This window comes from Hyla sarda, chromosome 11 (assembly GCF_029499605.1).
Source record: "Hyla sarda isolate aHylSar1 chromosome 11, aHylSar1.hap1, whole genome shotgun sequence".
Lineage (NCBI taxonomy): Eukaryota > Metazoa > Chordata > Amphibia > Anura > Hylidae > Hyla > Hyla sarda.
The window spans coordinates 29,774,504-29,791,143 of NC_079199.1; the positions used below are offsets into that span (position 1 = coordinate 29,774,504).

The following is a 16,640-nucleotide window of genomic DNA, read 5'->3' on the forward strand; positions in this document are numbered from 1 at the left end:
ATATACGGTACATTTAAAAACATTGAAACAGAGAAATAATGCAGAAATAGTGGTTCAATGTGATGAACATATATGACTCAAGGGATAACCCAATAGAGAAGTAATATGCAGCATAAATAAGCCTAATTGTAAACTGATATATATTTAAACATCAGAAGTTAAAGTGCAATGCTACATGGATTGTAATAGCACCATGCATGGGTCGCTTAGTGCTTCAATACGCAAAATAGCTGTCCAGGCCTGAGGCTGACATTACAAGATAACATAGAATATACACATAGTAACTTGCCTAGTGGCTAGGGGTAGCAGGCCTCCAGCACCCGACATTTCGTCACCAGACTTCTTCCGGGGTATGTGTATATTCTATGTTATCTTGTGATGTCAGCCTCAGGCCTGGACAGCTATTTTGCGTATTGAAGCACTAAGCGACCCATGCATGGTGCTATTACAATCCATGTAGCATTGCACTTTCTGATGTTTAAATATATATCAGTTTACAATTAGGCTTATTTATGCTGCATATTACTTAGGCCTCCCTTTCTCTATTGGGTTATCCCTTGAGTCATATATGTTCATCACATTGAACCACTATTTCTCCATTATTTCTGTGTCTTAATGTTTTTAAATGCATGTTTTTGTATATATATCAATAAACATTGAGATTATATGATCTATATACGCTTGTTTCTGTTGTATTATGGAAAATTTTGCATAGCTTTAACCCTACTTTATATAGCATATTGACTGATCAAATGGGCTGTCAGTCCGGGTCACTAGACATTCAGTCGGGCTGGGTCTTGCGGCTATAATAAAGATACAAAAGTAAGTATGAAACCAACCTAAAGAGGTTGTATAAAGCAGACAATGATGGTAGAACACTCATTTCTTCATAGATCTTTAAAGGGAATCTGTCAGCTGTATTTGCTACAGACACCATTGTTAGGATATAAAAGCAAGCTGTACCTCTCCTGAAGGGGATGGTGGCTGCCAACCTCTTAAAGGGGTATTCCGCCCCTAGACATTTTATCCCCTATCCAAAAGATAGGGGATAAGATGTCAGATCGCCGCGGTCCCGCTGCTGGGGACCCCCGGGATCCCCGCTGCGGCACCGCGCTATCATCATAGCACAGAGCGAGTTCGCTCTGTGCGTAATGACGGGCGATACAGGGGATGGAGCCGCGTGACATCACGAGGGGCGGGGCCGTGACGTAACGATGCTCCGGCCCCTGTACCACCCATCATTACGTGCAAAGCGAATTCGCTCTGTGCTGTAATGATAGCGCGGTGCCGCAGCGGGGATCCCAGGGGTCCCCAGCAGCGGGACAGCGGCGATCTGACATCTTATCCCCTATCCTTTGGATAGGGGATAAAATGTCTAGGGGCGGAACACCCCTTTAACATTGACTTTTTATTTCCCTAAGTCTGGAGGCGAAATCATGTTTGGGTCAAGGAGGCGGAGCTGAGCTGTTCAAGTGCCTCAGCCTGGCACCTCCTCCCCTGCCCCCAACTCCCAGTCCCTACTTCACTGACGTACAGAATCTTGTATGGGAATAAAGTAGAGCAGTGGTCTTCAAACTGTGGCCCTCCAGATGTTGCAAAACTACAACTCCCAGCATGTTGCAAAACTACAACTCCCAGCATGCCCAGACAGTCCAGGCATGCTGAGCGTTGTAGTTCATCAACATCTGAAGGGCCAGATGTTGCAGAACTACAACTCGCAGCATGCCTGGACAGTCACGGCATTCTTGGAGTTGTAGCATTCTTGGAGTTGTAGCATTCTTGGAGTTGAAGCATTCTTGGAGTTGTTGACCACTACACAGTGGTCTTCAAACTGTTCTCCTCCAATTGTTGCAAAACTACAACTGCCAGCTTGCCCTTCGGATGTCCAGGCATGCTGGGAGTTGTAGTTTTGCAACAACTAGTGGAAACACTGTCTGTTTCCTAACTCAGTGTTTCCAAACTCGTGTGCCTCCAGATGTTGCAAAACAACAACTCCCAGCATGCACTGATAGACCATGCATGCTGGGAGTTGTAGTTTTGCAACAGCTGGAGGTACACTGGTGCAGAAACACTGTGGTAGTCTGTTACCTAACTCAGTGTTTCCCAACCAGTGTGCCTCCAGCTATAGTGTAACTACAACTCCCAGCATGCATGGTCTGTCAGTGCATGCTGGGAGTTGTTGTTTTGCAACAGATGGAGGTTTGCCACCCCCCCTCCCCCCCAGTGAATGTACAGGGTACACTCACAAGGGAGGGGGTATACGGTGAGTAACCCGGGTCTAGCTTGAGCTGCGGTAGCTGAAACTCCCAGCAGATTTGTAAATTACTTCTATTAAAAAAATCTTAATCCTTTCAGTACTTTTTAGGGGCTGTATACTACAGAGGAAATTCTTTTATTTTTGGATTTCTCTGATGTGATGACCACAGTGCTCTCTGCTGACCTCTGATGTCCATTTTAGGAACTGTCCGGAGCAGGAGTTCCCGAGATAGGTGTCATCAGAGAGCACTTAGACAGAAAAGAACAACTCAACTGTGGTGAGAGGTTATGCGACGGTAGAGAAACCTAATGATTTTGACAAATTGTTGGGGAACACACAGTCCCACCGTTCCCTTTCGCTGATCTACGCAACCATCAGGGATATAGCGTTAAAGGTACGGGGGGGGCCACAGCTCTTGCCAAATGGTCCTCTAAACTTGGTGACTCTGATATCGCCCCCTGTTTATTAGAGGGCTTATTGGCTGTCAATGGCTCTACCCCCAGTGCACAACTAAGAGAAATTCATTGGCGTATTCTACACAAGGCTACGTATGCATTTAAATGGAGGGGCGCACCACCCCCGTCTCCGTTCCTCACGCATTGTCCGACATGTCAACTACAGGGTGCGGACCTATGGCATTGTTTATGGGAATGCCCGCAGGTGTCGAAATTGTGGTCTGACCTATCCTCTTTTATACTGACTATTTGGGATAGACATTTACCGTTCTCCCCAGAACCATACCTCTTTCACTATCTACCTGTTAGAGAATCGAACCCTCCTGATAGGGGCAAAATGCCCAAAGGTGCACACTTACTTATCTTGATTACTAAATTGTGCTTGCTTAGACATTGGCTCCAACCTACCGTGCCGACAATCACAGAAATCTTAAAGGAATATCATTCTGTACTACATAGAGAGATGTTGTTGTCCATAAGATGCTCAGAGTTGCATGCAAAGACCTTTTTTAATAAATGGAAACGATATTTGCAATACTTACCTGATGCCGGCGAACGTCACAGGATAATGACATATTTTAAACATACTACATGGTATTTAACTGAGGCTCTCAGGGGCACTCTTGGTAATCTAGAACTATCATCTTAATGTTGTATGATCCTCTACATCCTTGGTTTTCTATGGGATCCCACTCTTAGAACTCTCTGTATGCATAATATATAGTCTGACCTCAGGTGGCCAGTATCCTACATGGGCACGACACTGTACTCGGGGTGGGGATGGTGCAGCTTTCCTTGGGAGATTTGAGGTTTTGTTTCACAGTTGTTACTTGTTATTTCCTATATTTTGGGGGTAATCCTCCGTATTACAAAAATGGATCTAGACGATACTTTCTGACCTATTATCCTGACATTGTATTGTTGTTCCAGATTCTGACTGATTTCAATGCACCTTTGTCATATATGCTTTGTACATGCTCTGGATCCGTGAATAAAGTATATAAAAAAAAAAAAAAGAACAACTCAACTTCAGCAGCTAAAAAGTACTGAAAGGATTAAGATTTTTTAATAGAAGTAATTTACAAATCTGCTTAACTTTCTGGAGCCAGTTGATATATATATATATATATTCCTGGATAACCCCTTTAAGCATTTACATGATGAATAAGTATATGCAGAGGATTTGATATCAGTACAGATCTTGGGGGGGGGAATGTTGCATTACAATGCTGGAATCACAAATGTTATTACACTGTTCTGGGTTTGTTAATTTTTTTTTTTGGTATTTTAAGGACATAAACAATACACATTGTACCAAGCAAGGACCCACAGGGGCGAACATTGTGTTCACATCTCGGACCCTAAAATGCAGTCACTTAATAAAAAGCACAATTCTCCGTTCCGATTCATTCATTTACAGCTTTGCCCCTAAACTAATTTCCACAGCACAAAAAAGAAAAAAAAGAAAAGATTTTCTTAGGGAACAATCATTGTTTTTGTTCTTAAAATTACTTCCAAATGTATCCACAGAATACTGAGCATTACAGTGAAGTTAACAGGAGTTATGAAATACACATTAAAGGGGTATTCCGGGGAAAATGTCTTTTTTTTTAAAAAATCAACTGGTGCCAGAAAGTTAAACAGATTTGTAAATTACTTTTATTTAAAAATCTTAACCCTTCCAGTACTTATCAGCTGCTGTATGCTCCACAGGAAGTTCTTTTCTTTTTAAATTTATTTTCAGTCTGACCACAGTGCTCTCTGCTGACACCTTTGTCCATGTCAGGAACTGTCCAGAGTAGGAGAGGTTTGCTATGGGGATTTGCTCCTGCTCAGTTCCTGATACGGACAGAGGTGTCAGCAGAGAGCACTGTGGTCAGACAGAAATAAAATTTAAAAAGAAAAGAACTTCCTCTGTAGTATACAGCAGCTGATAAGTACTGGAAGGATTAAGATTTTTAAATATAAGTAATTTACAAATCTGCTTAAAAGGGGAATTCCAGGAAAAAACTTTTTCTTTATATCAACTGGCTCCAGAAAGTTAAACAAATTTGTAAATTGCTTCTATTAAAAAAATCTTAAACCTTTCAATAATTATCAGCTGCTGAAGTTGAGTTGTTTTTTTCTGTCTGGCAACAGTGCTCTCTGCTGACATCTCTGCTTGTCTCGGGAACTGCACAGAGTAGAAGAGGTTTGCTATGGGAATTTGCTTCTAAACTGGGCGGTTCCCGAGACACGTGTCATCAGAGAGCACTTAGACAGAAAAGAAAAACTCAACTTCAGAAGCTCATAAGTACTGAAAGGATTAAGATTTTTTTAATAGAATTAATTTATAAATCTGTTTAACATTCCGGAGCCAGTTGATATATATAAAAAAAAAGTTTTTTCCTGGATAACCCCTTTAACTTTCTGGCATCAGTTGATTAAAAAAAAAAAAAGAAAAAAAAAATGTTTTTCTTTTACCGGAGTACCCCTTTAAGTTTTGTCTCCTTCAAATGAGAAAATGATGTCATACCTTCAATTATACCGTCTCATGCAAATGGCTCTTTATAACTCCATTTTAGTGCATGTAGCCTTTTCTGTACCTCTGTATAGCTCAGAGTCCATACAGAGGTTATGCTTTTCTAAAAGATAGCTCCATACATACAGCACCTGAGAAGCCTTTATACCAGTGGTCTTCAACCTGCGGACCTCCAGATGTTGCAAAACTACAACTCCCAGCATGCCCGGACAGCCAACGGCTGTCCGGGCATGCTGGGAGTTGTAGTTTTGCAATATCTGGAGGTCCGCAGGTTGAAGACCACTGCTTTATACCAATGCATGAAGGACATACATCTATATACTAGAGAGCGATACAATTTCTTAGGCAAGAAGAAAAATAGCGATTTTAGCAGCGACAGAGGTCACACAACCAAAAGTCAAAGCACTCCGGCCCAGAAGTGGCAGTGTGGACATGTCGTCCTAGGCTAAGGATCATATATATATATATAATAAAAAAAAAGGTACAGCCTGGATATTGGTCCAGAACTGCAATCACTGTTCTGTTAGTCATCATTAGAGAGAGAGATTTACACTTAAAGGGGTATTCCAGGAAAAAAACTTTTTTTTAATATATATATCAACTGGCTCCAGAAAGTTAAACAGACTTGTAAATTACTTCTATTAAAAAATCTTAATCCTTCCAATAATTATCAGCTGCTGAAGTCGAGTTGTTCTTTTCTGTCTGGCAACAGTGCTCTCTGCTGACATCTCTGCTTGTCTCGGGAACTGCACAGAGTAGAAGAAGGTTTGCTATGGGGATTTGCTTCTACTCTGGACAGTTCCCGAGACACGGGTCATCAGAGAGCACTTAGATGGAAAAGAACAACTCAACTTCAGCAGCTCATAAGTACTGAAAGGATTAAGATTTTTTTTTAATAGAACGAGTTGTGCTTTTCTAAAAGATAGCTCCATACATACAGCACCTGATAAGCCTTTACACCAGTGGTCTTCAACCTGCGGACCTCCAGATGTTGCAGAACTACAACCCCCAGCATGCCCGGACAGCCAACGGCTGTCCGGGCATGCTGGGGGTTGTAGTTTTGCAACATCTGGAGGTCCGCCGGTTGAAGACCACCGCTTTATACCAATGCATGAAGGACAAACATCTATATACTAGAGAGCGATACAACTTCTGTTTGCTGCCATACAGGCTCTGGACATAGGGATCTGCAACGGGTAGATACTTATTTAGCGAGATTTTATTAATGTGACAAGAAACAAGAAAAGTTAGATTCAGTTTTCTTTCCTATATGATCAAATATATAATCTGGTGCGCACGGTGCCTCTGTAACCCCTGTTGCAGCACCTCACGGTTCAGCAGACAATGGGGGAGATTTATCAAAACCTGAGCAGAGGAAAAGTTGTCCAGTTGCCCATAGCAACCAATCAGCTTGCTTCTTTCATTTTAATGAAGGCCTGTGAAAAATGAAAGAAGCGATCTGATTGGTTGCTTTGGGCAACTGGATAACTTTTCCTCTGCACAGGTTTTGATAAATCTCCCCCATTATATTTCTTTTATAATGTGGCATCTTTGCAAATGTTTGACAAATGCGAACGCACAGCTATTTTGTTTGTGTAGACACCACAAGAACATGGTAAATGTCTTACCTGCCCAAGAAATACAGAACGTTGGCTGCTTCCCAGTGGTGTGGACAGGTCAGAGCGAAAGAACAGGAGCTTCTAAAATCTTCTAATATACAGGTTGGGCCATTTATATGGATACACCTTAATAAAATGGGAATGGTTGGTGATATTAACTTCCTGTTTGTGGCCCATTAGTATATGTGAGGGGGGAAACTTTTCAAGGTGGATGGTGACCATGGCGGCCATTTTGAAGATGGCCGTTTTGAATCCAACTTTTGTTTTTTCAATAGGAAGAGGGTCATGTGACACATCAAACTTTTCACAAGAAAAACAATGATATGCTTGGTTTTAACGTAACTTTATTCTTTGATGAGTTATTTACAAGTTTCTGACCACGTATAAAATGTGTTCAATGTGCTGCCCATTGTGTTGGATTGTCAATGCAACCCTCTTCTCCCACTCTTCACACACTGATAGCAACACCGCAGGAGAAATGCTAGCACAGGCTTCCAGTATCCGTACACACTGCTATATACTACTATATACACCACAGGAGAAATGCTAGCACAGGCTTCCAGTATCCGTATGCACTGCTATATACTACTATATACACCGCAGGAGAAATGCCAGCACAGGCTTCCAGTATCCGTACACACTGCTATATACTACTATATACACCACAGGAGAAATGCCAGCACAGGCTTCCAGTATCCGTACACACTGCTATATACTACTATATACACCACAGGAGAAATGCTAGCACAGGCTTCCAGTATCCGTATGCACTGCTATATACTACTATATACACCGCAGGAGAAATGCTAGCACAGGCTTCCAGTATCCGTACACACTGCTATATACTACTATATACACCGCAGGAGAAATGCTAGCACAGGCTTCCAGTATCCGTATATACTACTATATACTACTATATACACCGCAGGAGAAATGCTAGCACAGGCTTCCAGTATCCTTAGTTTCAGGTGCTGCACATCTCGTATCTTCACAGCATAGACAATTGCCTTCAGATGACTCCAAAGATAAAAGTCTAAGGGGGTCAGATTGGGAGACCTTGGGGGCCATTCAACTATCCCACGATGACCAATCCACTTTCCAGGAAACTGTTCATCTAGGAATGCTCGGACCTGACACCCATAATGTGGTGGTCACCATCTTGCTGGAAAAACTCAGGGAACGTGCAGCTTCAGTGCATAAAGAGGGAAACACGTCATCATGTAGTAATTTCACATATCCAGTGGCCTTGAGGTTTCCATTGATGAAGAATGGCCCCACTATCTTTGTACCCCATATACCATACCATACTATCAATTTGTGTGTTCCATCAGTCATGAAGGGATTTACTAATGTTGTCTCATACTTAGTACACACAGACTAGACAAGCTATAATGTACCAGATTTGTTACTTTTCAAGCTATGCCCCCTTTAGTTCAACCATGCCCCTTTCCTGCCATAACCATTATGAGACATGGCACATACATTGTCTCAAACATATAGGGTGACACAAGGGTGCCACTATGGATCTATCCAATGTGGGTTAGTGTCAGACCAATAGTGGTGGTTTTGTTTGTTAACTTCACCATTCACATAAAAGTTTGCCTCATCACTGAACAAAATCTTCTGCATAAATTGAGGGTCCTGTTCCAATTTTTGTTTTGCCCATTCTGCAGCACCTGAAACTCCGGATACTGGAAGCCTGTGCTAGCATTTCTCCTGCGGTGTATATAGTAGTATATAGCAGTGTATACAGATACTGGAAGCCTTTGCTAGCATTTCTCCTGCGGTGTATATAGTAGTATATAGCAGTGTATACGGATACTGGAAGCCTGTGCTAGCATTTCTCCTGCGGTGTATATAGTAGTATATAGTAGTGTATACGGATACTGGAAGCCTGTGCCAGCATTTCTCCTGCGGTGTATATAGTAGTATATAGTAGTATATATGGATACTGGAAGCCTGTGCTAGCATTTCTCCTGCGGTGTATATAGTAGTATATAGTAGTATATACGGATACTGGAAGCCTGTGCTAGCATTTCTCCTGCAGTGTATATAGTAGTATATAGCAGTGTATACGGATACTGGAAGCCTGTGCTAGCATTTCTCCTGCGGTGTATATAGCAGTGTATACGGATACTGGAAGCCTGTGCTAGCATTTCTCCTGCAGTGTATATAGTAGTATATAGCAGTGTATACGGATACTGGAAGCCTGTGCTAGCATTTCTCCTGCGGTGTTGCTATCAGTGTGTGAAGAGAGGGAGAAGAGGGTTGCATTGACAATCCAACACAATGGGCAGCACATTGAACACATTTTATAAGTGGTCAGAAACTTGCAAATAACTCATGAAACCAAGCACATCATTGTTTTTCTTGTGAAATTCACAATAAGTTTGATGTGTCCCATGACCCTCTTCCTATTGAAAAAACAAAAGTTGGATTCAAAATGGCCGACTTCAAAATGGCCGCCATGGTCACCACCCATCTTGAAAAGTTTCCCCCCCTCACATTTACTAATGTGCCACAAACAAGAAGTTAATATCACCAACCATTCCCATTTTATTAAGGTGTATCCATATAAATGGCCCACCCTGTATACACGATTACCGGTATATATTCAAATGCAGTGTTTAGGAATGGGTTAGGAAGGAGTTTCTCAATTTCTGCAAAAATTTTACATCTTTCACAACATTTTTATTGACTTTCAAACTTTCCAATGATGGCAATTTATCCTGATCTCTTTTCAGTCAACTAGTTTCAAGCCATATTATAAACAACGCCATATATATTTGGTTGTTGTGTTCAAACACATTATTTAGTCATAACCTATAGGGGCAATTTACTAATGTTGTCTCATACTTAGTACACATAGACTAGACAAGCTATAATGTACCAGATTTGTTACTTTTCAAGCTATGCCCCCTTTAGTTCAACCATGCCCCTTTCCTGCCATAACCATTATGAGACATGGCACATACGTTGTCTCAAACATATAGGGTGACACAAGGGTGCCACTATGGTCAACAAATCAACCCAGAGGAATCTTTTCCAGTAATTCTTCCAGTATTTTTCTGGCTTCTTTGGGTAGTTTTTAACTAACTTTAAAGGGGTACTCCCGAGGAAAAAACATTTTTTAATCAACTGGTGCCAGAAAGTTAAACAGATTTGTAAATTACTTCAATAAAAAAATCTTAATCCTTCCAGTACTTTTTAGGGGCTATATACTACCTATATTCTACAGAAGAAATGCTTTTCTTTTTAGATTTCTCTGATGTCATGACCACAGTGCTCTCTGCTGACATCTGCTGTCCATTTTAGAAACTGTCCAGAGCAGGAGAAAATACCCATAGCAAACATATGCTGCTCTGGACAGTTCCTAAAATGGACAGCAGATGTCAGCAGAGAGCACTGTGGTCATAACATCAGAGAAATCTAAAAAGTAAAGCATTTCGTCTGTAGTATACAGCCCCCCAAAAGTACTGGAAGGATTAAGATTTTTTAATAGAAGTAATTTATAAATCTGTTTAACTTTCTGGCACCAGTTGATTTAAAAAAAAATAAAAAAAAATTTAATATTTCCACCGGAGTACCCCTTTAATATGCATGAACCTTTCTTTCCATAAGATAAACTGCTTCTTCTATCCACTGACAAAAACATTAATTCTGGACTCACCTTTATATTTTCCCTTTTTTCTTTTTTTATAGAATTGAAAGGTTTGGTAAATTTTTGACTTTTTTTTTTTTTTTTTTTATAGATTTTTAAAATAAAGAATTCCCCTAACATCAGAGGAACATTGCTCCTTTAAAGGGGTACTACCGTGGAAATGTTTTTTTTTTTTGTTTTTTTTAAATCAACTGGTGCCAGAAAGTTAAAGTTTTCCACTGGAGTACCCCTTTAAAGGAGCAATGTTAGGGGAATTCTTTATTTTCAAAAATTTACCAAACCTTTCAATTCTCTAAAAAAAAAAAGAAAAAAAAAAGAAAAGGAAAATATAAAGGTGAGTCCAGAATTAATGTTTTTGTCAGTGGATAGAGGAACCAGTTTATCCTATGGAAAGAAAGGTTCATGCATATTAAAGGGGTGCTCCTGTGGAAATCTTTTTTTTTTTTTTTTTTAAATCAACTGGTGCCAGAAAGTTTAACAGATTAGCAAATGACTTCCATTAAATAATCTTAATCCTTCCAGTAATTATTAGCTGCTGAATACTACAAGGAAATTATTTTCTTTTTGGAACACAAAGCTCTCTGCTGACATCATGAGCACAGCGCTCTCTGCTGACATCTCTGTCCATTTTAGGAACTGTCCAGAGCAGCATGTGTTTGCTATGGGGATTTTCTTCTACTCTGGACAGTTCTTAAAATGGACAGCAGATGTCAGCAGAGAGCACTGTGGTCATGATGTCAGCAGAGAGCACTGTGGTCATGATGTCAGCAGAGAGCTCTGTTGTCATGATGTCAGCAGACCCATCCCATGCATAAGCCAGCCTTCCCACTATACAGTGTATACATCGCTGTTTACTACTATATAGGAGCAGGGAGTCCATTGACGCCAGGAGTCACTTTTCCTGTAAATAATTACGTATGGTATGCTACAGAGATAGCAAAGCATGCCACGGAAACAAAGAACCATGCCACGGAAACAAAGAGCCATGCCACCAATCATTATGGTGGTCACAACATCTGGGTATCCTGTCTGAGCTCAAAACTCTAATACAGGATAAAGCCATACAGCCAAAGAAAAGCTAAAGTAACTAGTGTTGGGAGCAAATATTCACATTTCGAATTTTTATTGCGAATATCGCGAATTCCAATATGGGCAATGCCATTCATCACTAAAAGTAACACATGAAGTAGGATTTTTATATTTATAGCAAGTGTATTGTTATTGAAATACTAGCTGAGTACCCGGCGTTGCCCGGTTTTTCCTTCCTAATCCTTGTTGGGGAGGAAAATAAACAAAGGAGGAAGCTTTTGACTTCATATCCCGTCCTCATATATTTTTGTCATATCCCAACCCCATATCCCATCCTCATATCCAGACCTCCTATCCCGTCATCATATATTGTTGTCATATCCCAACCCCATATCCTGTCCTCATATCCAGACCTCCTATCCCGTCATCATATCCCAACCTCCTATCCCGTCCTCCTATCCCGTCCTCCTATCCCGTCCTCCTATCTCAACCCCCTATCCCGTCCTCCTATCTCAACCCCCTATCCCGTCCTCCTATCTCAACCCCCTATCCCGTCCTTCTATCTCCACCTCCTATCCCGACCTCCTATCCCGACCTCCTATCCCGACCTCCTATCCCGACCTCCTATCCCGACCTCCTATCCCGACCTCCTATCCCGACCTCCTATCCCAACCTCCTATCCCGACCTCCTATCCCGACCTCCTATTTCGACATCCTATCCCATCCTCCTATCTCGATCTCCTATCCTGACAGCCTTTCACTGTCACAACCATCACTAGTGCACTGCTTGGGAGTGAAACACTTGCTTTTGCTCCTGGGAACAGACAACCCATGCTGTACCACTGCATGTACATTGATCCCATATATCACACACAGGATATATACAATATCACATTAGAATTTCTAAGGCTAGAAGAAAAATGGCGATTTTAGCAGTGACCGAGGTCACACAACCAAAAGTCAAAGCACTCCGGCCCAGAAGTGGAGTGGCAGTGTGGCCATGTCGTCCTAGGCGAAGGATCATATATATATATATATATATATATATATATATATATATATATATATATATATATATATATATATATATAATGAAAAAAGGTAGAGCCTGGATAATGGTCTAGAGCTGCAATCACTGTTCTGTTAGTCGTCATAAGAGGTTTACACTTAAAGGGGTATTCCAGGAAAAAACTTTTTGTTTTATATATCAACTGGCTCCAGAAAGTTAAACAGATTTGTAAATTATTTCTATTAAAAAATCTTAATCCTTCCAATAATTATCAGCTGCTGAAGTTGAGTTGTTCTTTTCTGTCTGGCAACAGTGCTCTCTGCTGACATCTCTGCTTCTCTCGGGAACTGCACAGAGTAGAAGAGGTTTGCTATGGGGATTTGCTTCTACTCTGGACAGTTCCCGAGACATGTGTCATCAGAGAGCACTTAGACAGAAAAGAACAACTCAACTTCAGCAGCTCATAAGTACTGAAAGGATTAAGATTTTTTAAAAGAAGTAATTTACAAGTCTGTTTAACTTTCTGGAACCAGTTGAGATTTCAGCTTTAGAGCCTGCAGAATGAAGGCTGTAGCTCTAGACCAGTGTTTTCCCAACCAGGGTGCCTTGGCTGTCCAAGCATGTGGGGAGTTGTAGTTTTGCAACAGCTGGAGGCACACTGGTTGGGAAACCTGCTCTATAAAGTAGGCTGAAAATCAGGTTCAGTGCGAGATATGGCAGCTGTGAAGTTGTTGTCATGGTGTCAGTTTTGGGTGGAGGTGGTGTAAATGTACCAAATTCAACACAAAAGTATTAAATATTATATAAAAATAAAATGTTGGAAGTTTGTCTGACCAGATCCACAGCCTCGGAGATAAGTAGCACAATGGAGTTACATAGTCCTCTTGTTCAATGTTTTTCAGTTCTCTGAATGTAGCTAGCAGCAATGGATGTTGTTGGCAAGGCTATGAACAGAGACATGCTTATATTTACATATAGAGGAAGATTACAGACAGGATACATACACACAATTTCCTGAACATATCCTTGATAAAGGAATAAAAAAATAAAAACATCAACAAGAGCATAAAATCTGTGCTACTTACTAAACACTACAACATGTCTAAGGCATCTTAAAGGGGCTTCTTCACCAATATTTATCTCCTATCCACAAAGAAAGCAATAAGTGTCTGATCGGTGCAGGATCAGTCCATGGAACCCCAACAAGAGCATTGGTCCCATGTTCCCCCAATAAATTGGAGAAGGGGTCAAGCATGTGTGTACTTCCTCCCCATCTACCTCTATGGGACTGATCGACATAGCCAGGCACTATATTCTGCCACTTCCTCCGTAGAGCTGAATGGATGGGTAGCGCTCACGTCTGACCACCAGTCCATTTAATTTGGGAACAAATTGGTGATTGGTGGGGTCCAAGTAGTTGATAAAGGTTGTTTGTAGAAAAACCTTGTTAGACGTGCGTTCACACCTGTATACGTTTTGCTAAAGATTTCCCACAGCCGATTTGCTACTCATTGAAGTCAACAAAATCAAGAAAATCTGCAGCAAAATACACGTGTGAACGGAACGTACCCTAAAACTGAATCCACCAAATACATTTTACAAAGTCCACTTTCCTAAATTCTCAATACCCAACCTTACCGTTTACACAGGCCTTAAATATTGGTATCATCCAAGGAACAGTGAGGAATTATAATAATAAAATACATGAATATTACTTTTTTTTTTTTTTTAGGGGGGGAGGGGGCTAAACCATAAAACTAAATAAAAATACTTTTGCATTCAGCTATTGATTCACATGCTGATCGAACCCTCAAACATGTACAAACCAAATATCTGGAAGCCACAATGTAAAAGTTTATAATGAATTTAATAGGCGCTGATTATAGTTTTTCGGGGCAGATCTGGTTTATTACAATTTAGCCCAACATGATGTAAAACTGCAGAGCCATATATCCAATTCCCATACATCTGTTTATGGTTTGTTATCATCAGTGCAAAATATGGAAATCACAGCTTGGCGTAGAAAGACGTCTCTGCTTTGCAATATAGAATATATAAACAAGAGCATCAAAGTTACCAAGATACAGCTTTATAAAGAGATATTAAAGAGATAAAACAACATATGCTGGCACAAGTAAAAAGACTGAACTCAAACAAGCATAGATAGTCCCTGTACAAAAACACAAAGATCCCAAAACAAATAGGATTTTGTTGACTTTACACAAGTTCAACAAACTTCAGTCCAAGATTTTCTCTTTAGCTATTTGGTTTACAGAAGATTAAAGGGGTTTCCTGCCATATACCTTAATAAGATGGTTCAGGTTGGTACTGCAGCCAAGGGTCCAATACAAATAGGGGCCCCGCCTAGTAGTCAATGAATGGAACCTGCACAATACAGGCAATATTCATTTAATGAGGAGTCATTATGTGCAAAAATACAGCCTAACATTTCCATAGCCCAAATAAGTCTTGAGTTTTTCGACCACTAAGTGATAAGTGAATCAGGATGATGGCGCCTTCTGACCCCATTGTCAGCAGGTGAGGGGGCAGCTTCATACTGGTAGACTTTGAAACAGTGGTTGGCCATGTCAATTGCTCTCTTTATTCCAGTTTGTGAAAGTTAGGCTGGTTTCACACTACATTAAAGGAGTATTGTAGTGTAGGAAAATTCTCCGAGGACGGGGGGGTGGGGGCAACCGCAACCTCCTGCACGGCGCACGGCTCTCTGCATGAACGGTGCTGTGTTGAGCTTCGTGCGGGGGGCAACAGTGTCCTTGCATGGATCACTTTGTGCATGAGGAGAGAGTGCCGGGCAGATCAGACACTTATCCCCTATCCTTTGGTGATATATCGTTCTACATCACAGTACAGTGACCCCCGACCTACGATGGCCCCGACATATGATCATTTCAACATACGATGGCCTCTCAGAGGCAGCATCAACATACGATGCTTTTGTATGTCGGGGCCATCGCATAAACGGCTATCCGGCAGCGCAGACTGCTTCAGCTGCCACCAGATAGCCGTTTACGGTGCCCCGTGTGGTCCGCTGACGATCACTTACCTGTCCTCGGAACTCCGGCGTGATCTTTTCCATCTCCGGCGCTCTCCATCGTCGTCATCACGTCGCGCGCACGCCGTCCCGTCATCCAATAGGAGCAGCGTGCGTAGCGACGTGATGGCGGCGACGGAGAGCGAGGATGCCGGGGAAGTAAAGGCCTTGCCGAAGCGTCGGGGACGGCGATAGAAGGCGACATCCAGGGCAGCGGTGACAGTCCAGAGCGGCGGGGACAGGTGAGTACAACTTCCTATACCAGTGGTCTTCAACCTGCGGACCTCCAGATATTGCAAAACTACAACTCCCAGCATGCCTGGACCGCCAACATGCTGGGTGTTGTAGTTTTGCAACATCTGGAGGTCCGCAGGTTGTAGACCACTGTCCTATACTTTACATTGCATGGATCCCTCAACATACGATGGTTTCAACAAACGATGGTCCGTTTGGAACGGATTACCATAATATGTTGAGGGACCACTGTACTCCTTAAAGCAGTGTGCATTTAACGTAAGCTTCGGGAAAGGCCCCCTTCTGGTGGTATCCATCAGGGCTTGGCAGACTTACGTTCAATTGAGCTAGATCCAGGTAAAAACCATATACCATGTGGTATACTCTACGGGGTCCAGTTTTTGATTACTTAGGAGTGGATTCTAAAGAACATCTAGAATAGAAATATTCTCTCTTTACTGGAAATAGCTGTCAAAAACTGTACTATGTAAACAAAGCCTTATAACTACTGCCACAAAATCACTGAAATCAACGGCTTTTGAGCAACCTTGTTCCTACATGGGCCCCACTGGACCCCCAAAGTAATCTATTAAACCTGCTCGATGTTTCACAAGCCAATGGTCTGTTTTACCCTTTCTGGGACTCAAGGGCCAAAATATACCTGAAGCCGGACCAAAAGGTCATTCAAGATGCCTATTTTATTTATATAATATATATATATATATATATATATATATATATATATATATATATATATATATATATATATATATATACACACACACACATATATAATCAGCATT

General features: G+C 41.4%; 1 protein-coding gene across 6 annotated transcripts in view; it reads right to left on the reverse strand.

The window, feature by feature from the left end:
• The window catches only part of PAPLN (papilin, proteoglycan like sulfated glycoprotein), a 90,553-nt gene that overhangs the window by 58,862 nt on the left and 15,051 nt on the right, over positions 1-16,640 (reverse strand). Inside the window, exon 1 of one of the 6 annotated variants that reach the window (XM_056547065.1) lies at positions 6,862-7,066. The exons of 2 other annotated variants lie outside the window; for them this stretch is intronic. The gene's annotated coding sequence lies outside the window, so the exon portion shown is untranslated. Of the gene's footprint in view, positions 1-727; positions 806-6,559; positions 6,578-6,598; positions 6,617-6,861; positions 7,067-16,640 lie in introns of those variants that run through there. 3 more of the 6 variants (XM_056547068.1, XM_056547067.1, XM_056547066.1) reach the window with 3 other exon arrangements.